A 6613-nucleotide genomic window follows, 5' to 3' on the forward strand; every position below is an offset into this window, starting at 1 on the left:
AGATGACATGTAAAATGTTCAATCCTCACAGCTGAATTAGCTTCCAATTGATGGTAAGTGTATCTAGAAAAATGTCTTGTAATTGTGATGTCAATTTTGGCAGTCTAAGAAAAAGTGAGAAGCAGAATCTATAATATACCATATAGAACTGTACAAGACTTAGTCATGATTGTAACTGGCAGCCAATATCTTACACTACCAGTCAGAACTTGGCTATACAGTATTGTCCTTACTTTTATTATAATCTGGATTAGGCCAGACTACCTTCTTAATGTACTATGAGCGAGCACAATACTTCAATTCTTTGTCAGTTGAAGAGTACATGAAACTTGTCTTGGTTACTGTCATACATTTGTACATGTAGCCACTGTGACAGTAGTTCTGATAGTTTGCAGTAACTTACGTCAATTAATAATATAGATTTACAAATGTAAGTACATGTAGCTGACTTTATTTCACCGTTATTTTGTACAAGTACACAAGTACACAGTCAAGCATGTACTAAACGTACTTAATGTAATTAGCTTTTTGTGGTGTTTATGAAGTTGATATATCATTGATTAATCTTTATATGATTAAGTTTGTGTCATTTAGGGATGCTTTATTAATTACACTAAATTCAGTGTTTTACTCACATTAACAGGTTTTCGTGTGTGTTTGTGTGTGTGTGAGTGTGTGATGTGTGTGTGTTTGTGAAGGAGTCTGTGTGTGTGAATGTGTCTCTGCAAGCACTGCTCAAAAACCGACATATCCGGACGTTTCCGGACCTGTACATGTCCCGTGAAACTTGGCGTGCCCGGGTGTGTCCGGGTGTGTGCAGGAAATGTCGGCCACGGCGTGTGCGGGTCTGTGATACCTCCGGACACGCCCGGACACCGGGTAATTAGTCGTGTGTACGGGAATATACGGGCCTGCACACGTCGCAAGTACTGCCAAACAATGAGGGGTCACCATACACGTAGACCGTTTCGCAAATGCGTAAATTGAGAGGGGCACAATGTGTTTTCAAAGCCGGTAAGAAGAACGGGCAAAATGCTGGTTAGAAAACAATATCATTTTCACTCCCGAAATCTACCTAAATATGAGTTCGGACCATGAACCGAATTACTATCTAAAAACGTTTTAGTTAACAGGCAACGCAACACAAAGACAAGGCACCTAGATTGGATGGTAGAGGAAATCAGCGTTACAATAAAAGTTGGTGAATAGAATAAATGTTGTTTGGGGGCCGATGCCTGCTATAAACTCGTCCCCGCCAGAGTCTGGTTGACTTTTGGGCCATGCCAGGCTTATATAAACTCTGCTGAAGAAACCAGAAGGATATATAAATCTTGGTATGAACAAGGATTTTATATGAACACGGAGCTTCAACTAGGTTCTGATATAACTTTCTTGGTATGAATGGGGTCTAAGTGTATTCCTGTATATATTTGTAACTATAACCCTTGCTATGAACAATGAGCAGATTTCTTTGTGTGGTCCATCGTCTCCCCGCATATATTAACGCCTCATTATACCGGCACCATCTTGAATCTACAGTGGGCAAAAACAACAACACAATTACTGGTCATAATTTTACCAAACTAGTCTATTGGGAACCTTCGACCTTGACATATTTCACCTTTGCAAAGATGGTCGTTTTCTCTGGTGATGAGAGGGACCGGTCTGGTGTTTTTCAAATATCAGCCCACTTTTCTATAGTGTAAAATAATTTTTTGGAAGAGACAAAAGATGCACGGTTTACTTGTACATTGTTGTCGGATGTGTATTGTGGTGTCATGATCAGAGACGAGACGGCGCCTATGTCTTATTTACCTTGTTTGTTTTTTTTTATATAAGAGAGGTTTAACTTCCTTGGTTATATTTAATTTTTTGGAACTTAAAGAACACGAAGTTGAAAACTTTACACAGGTAAACTGCAAATTATGTGTTGATGATAACATTCCAGACTATTTTATAGCCTATGTTTTTTATTAGTGTGCATGCAACTTTTACACAATAGACAAGCGGGACATTTCACAACTCTTTGTATATCATTATTCCTGCAGTGACCTTTAAACCAGACCAGCCAATTGCATGCATTTCTCTTTGTTGGGGTTTGAAAAGGGGGCCAATCAACGCTCGGGTCATTATTTTTGAAATCTTTCCGTTACATACCTGGTTGTGGAACGTGCATTATACAACTATCCTGTACACAAGCAACACGCTAGGAACTTAGTGAGAGAATGGAGGTAGAAAAAGCTTCATGGTGAGAGATTGTGTCATATCTCATCATCAACACAGGAATATCAGTATTGCGCCATTCTAAGTAAATTGGAGCAGTTTTCAAGACAAGAACGCCGTGGGACACTGGCAAGACGAACTGGGAAAAGACTACTCTCCAAGCTGAGGTTGATTGGGAAGATTGTGAACGTCAGAGTATGCCTCGTTCTTTGGAAAGTTGGTAGCCAGGATCCTGGGAACCAGGCTGCGGGCATAGGCGAGTGATAGTCCGCGTGCAAGAGAGTATTAGACCGGACCAGAGGACCGATGTACACCCCTACCGACTATACGCTGTGTCCCGACTCAATGCCTAGGCCGTGCTGTGGCACAAGATGTTCGGCCCGTGGTTCACCGCCTCAGCGAGGCTTGTTGCACAGCGCGGAGTAAAGGGCTTGGGATGGCTTCTAATGACTGGTGCCCAGACGAGACTAATATCTGCTCCCGTGACTAGCTGCGTCTAAAGGCAAGACACAGAAGGACGAGACCTACAGTTTGTTTCGGCTGAGCTGAAAGACCGACCGAAGAACACTGGAAATTTTGGAGGCGCACAAAATACAAACACAAGTCACAAAGCCCAAGCACCATGTACAATTAATAAAGAAAACAAAATTATGCAAACAAGAAGGGGGGAATAAATGGCCATGATGCTACTTTACATTACAAAAGGCATATTGGAGGGGGGGACGTGTGCGGGTGTGTACAACCCGTACACGAGCTGATAATGAGGAAGATAATTAGGTAAAATTACCGCTAATTTATGCATATTTCATACACACACTCAGAGGTACGTGTCACGTATCCGGGCGTGTGCGGAGATTTACGGGTGGCGTGTGCAGACGTGTGCAGGCCCGTACACGGCCCGGACACCTGAGTGGTTCATATCCGGGCCGTGTGCAGGCCCGCACACGCCAAGTGTACGGGTCGCGCACACCTGGAAATGTCCGTATATTTGAAATTTCCGGGCGTGTGTACGGGAGTATACGACCCGCAAACGTCGGTTTTCGTCCAGTGAAGTGTGTAAATGAGTGGGTGGGTGACTGTGTAACTTATAATGCCCTATATGCATGCATATTTGTGTAAAGAACAAATACTTCACATGATAGTCAGCACATATTCTGATGAATATTTAATATTTACCATCCTGTCCAATGTCCAGTCAAGGTAACTGATTGTCATATGACTCACACCAAGTCAAAGTACAGGTTAGACTATTTGAGTTACGACAACTCGTGACGCAGCTCTTAAGTAGAGGAACAACATTTGAGCTCAGCAGGGCCAAGGAGAGAAGACGCCCCACAAGTCTGAAGTTCTGTCTTCAAATGAACTTGGCACAAACCAGGAAGGTACTTGGACTTTATTTTAAGTAGTCAGCTGAGGTACGTTATGTTACTTTATTGCCTTGATCGATGCTATCCACTGATTCCAAACAGGATGACTACATGTAAACTACTGCAATAACCTGCACCACTTTCCTAATTGTTTTTTTTTCAGTTTTTGTGCAGATAATCGTGAAGCCTTGGTTGTGACTGACAGCTGTCAATCTTCCCTGCTTCATAATCTAGGTAAGTTTGGTCCCAGCGATAAAATTTGTGCATCAAGTAGTAAACAATTTTTAGAGGACTTCATAAACTATCAACAATAATCAAAGGTATTATCTTTTACTTTTGTAGTTTATTCATAGAATATTCAACATCATGTACTCATAAAAAAGTGTTAATTAACAATTATCATTTTTTATTTGGTTCCAGGTTTGACAGCCTAAGTGCAGTAGGCTGTCAAGAAGTCCTGTATCTGAAAGTTGTCAGTCTTCACTTCTTGTCAGTATCAAGGTGAGTTTGATCCTACCAAGGAGGTTAAATACAAGTATTTAACCTCCTTGATCCCACTAACATCATGGTTGTATGAAGAAGTGGTATGTAAGGCCACACCAATTTAATTTCTTGGTTAATGGATTCGCCTCTTCATTTTTTTCTGATTTGCAAAAAAAATAAAAATTGAGAATCAACTGCAAAATGCTCATATTTTGCCCTGAACAGTTGAAAACAGTCCTTTTCTTCCTAGTTGTTACAGTTATTCCATCTTTCAATGGAGTGGTATCATTAAAAGTTCAAAATTTATTGTTAAAATTTTTAACTAGCCTAGACTTCATGGCTCCTATCGTACCATTTTGGGCTATAATAGGATGCCTAGGCCTGTTTTTATTTATTTATTTTTTTCGCCCGCCCACTCCATTATTTTCTAGAAAAATCCGTTAACCAAGAAATTAAATTGGTGTGGCCTAAGTGTAAAATATGCAATCAAGTAATTATGATTTACTTGACAAGCATTACATTTATCTTTAAGTTAGTATCTTAATCCTGCACCAGGACATTTACTGCATCATGTTCAAGAAGCCAGCAGGTGTGCTGATGTTCCTCCTGGTCATCCTTAAGGTGTTGGGAACTGCAGAAGCTGACTGCAGCTGCACAGCTTCAGCCACTTCCTGTGACTGCTGGGATGAGGGCCTCACCAGTGTTCCTCAGGACCTGCCGACAACTATCACAGAGCTGGATTTGGGATTTAATCAAATCACAACGTTAAGTCAGTCTGATTTCTCACGTTATAGGAGCTTAGAGACTTTAGAACTTAGATGGAATCACATTTCTACTATCAATAGCCAGGCATTCTATCACTTATCAAACCTGACGAGGATATTTCTTTATAACAACCGGCTAACAATCCTCAGATCTGACATGTTATCAGGGCTGGGAAACTTGGAGACACTTGAATTACATTTTAATGAGATCAGTGATATTCAGGCTGGAACTTTTAATTCAACACCACAACTGAGAAGGTTGCACCTGTCTAGAAACAGGCTAAAAACCCTTAGATCTGACATGTTCACAGGGCTGGGAAACTTGGAGACACTTGAATTACATTTTAATGAGATCAGTGATATTCAGGCTGGAACTTTCAATTCAACACCACAACTGAGAAGGTTGCACCTGTATAATAACAAGTTAACAACCCTTAGATCTGACATGTTCACAGGGCTGGGAAACTTGGAGTACCTTTATCTGAACAATAATGACATCACTGATATTCCTTGAAAATCCATTTTCTCAACCCATGCACAGAAATAAGGAAGTGCTAATCCTACTGTGAACTGTCTAGCAGTGAATAAAGTTCTAAATGTTGAATAAACTGTTCTCCATAACCACAGAAATATCACACTTAAGTGTGTAAAATGTAGATGCATGTACATATACATGTACCTACATGTATAATGATTGTAACTTGAAAACCACAGAAATATCCCAGACTGTCTAGCAGCTTGAACTAATGTAAGGGACAGATACTGGTCAAATGGAATGTTTTTTTAACAGATTCAAACATTTTCTGTATTGTTTTTCAAAGTAACATTATCAAACCATGCAGAATGATCCAGATTACATTGTATGAATTGTACCTGAATTACATGAAGACAATATTATTTGCAACATTCACTTATTGGAAAACCAACCTTGCCAAAATGTCAACTATATCTGATCAGCCCTGTCAAAGTTTTATCAAAGTGTGCAAATATTGTAGATGCATGTGCATAATATGTATATTACCAAGATGACATGTAAAATGTTCAATCCTCACAGCTGAATTAGCTTCCAATTGATGGTAAGTGTATCTAGAAAAATGTCTTGTAATTGTGATGTCAATTTTGGCAGTCTAAGAAAAAGTGAGAAGCAGAATCTATAATATACCATATAGAACTGTACAAGACTTAGTCATGATTGTAACTGCCTGGCAATGTCTTACACTACCAGTCATAGCTTGGCTAGACAGTATTGTCCTTACTTTTATTATAATCTGGATTAGGTCAGACTACCTTCTTAATGTACTATGAGCGAGCACAATACTTCAATTCTTTGTCAGTTGAAGAGTACATGAAACTTGTCTTGGTTACTGTCATACATTTGTACATGTAGCCACTGTGACAGTAGTTCTGATAGTTTGCAGTAACTTACGTCAATTAATAATATAGATTTACAAATGTAAGTACATGTAGCTGACTTTATTTCACCGTTATTTTGTACAAGTACACAAGTACACAGTCAAGCATGTACTAACGTACGTGTGTATGTAATTAGCTTTTTGTGCTGTTTATGAAGTTGATGTATCATTAATTAGTCTTTATATGATTAAGTTTGTGTCATTTAGGGATGCTTAATTAATTACACTAAATTCAGTGATTTACTCACATTAACAGGTTTTCGTGTGTGTTTGTGTGTCTGTGTAGATGTGTGTTTGTGTGTGTGGTGTGTGTCTATGTGTGTGTGTTTGTATGTGTGTGTGTGTATGTATGTGTGTGTGTGTG

The 6613-nt window shown here is 39.5% G+C and overlaps 1 long non-coding RNA gene across 1 annotated transcript in view; it reads left to right on the forward strand.

Annotated features, from left to right (window-relative positions):
* The first annotated feature begins 3291 nt into the window (after positions 1 to 3291).
* LOC109469511 overlaps positions 3292 to 6613 on the forward strand; it is a 4215-nt gene continuing 893 nt past the window's right edge. The window contains exons 1-3 of the long non-coding RNA XR_002140197.1: positions 3292 to 3605; positions 3754 to 3824; positions 4011 to 4091. This is a non-coding gene — a long non-coding RNA (uncharacterized LOC109469511). The remainder of the gene's footprint in view (positions 3606 to 3753; positions 3825 to 4010; positions 4092 to 6613) is intronic.

This window comes from Branchiostoma belcheri, unplaced genomic scaffold (assembly GCF_001625305.1).
Source record: "Branchiostoma belcheri isolate BF01 breed outbred unplaced genomic scaffold, Haploidv18h27 scaffold205, whole genome shotgun sequence".
Taxonomy (NCBI): Eukaryota; Metazoa; Chordata; class Leptocardii; order Amphioxiformes; family Branchiostomatidae; genus Branchiostoma; species Branchiostoma belcheri.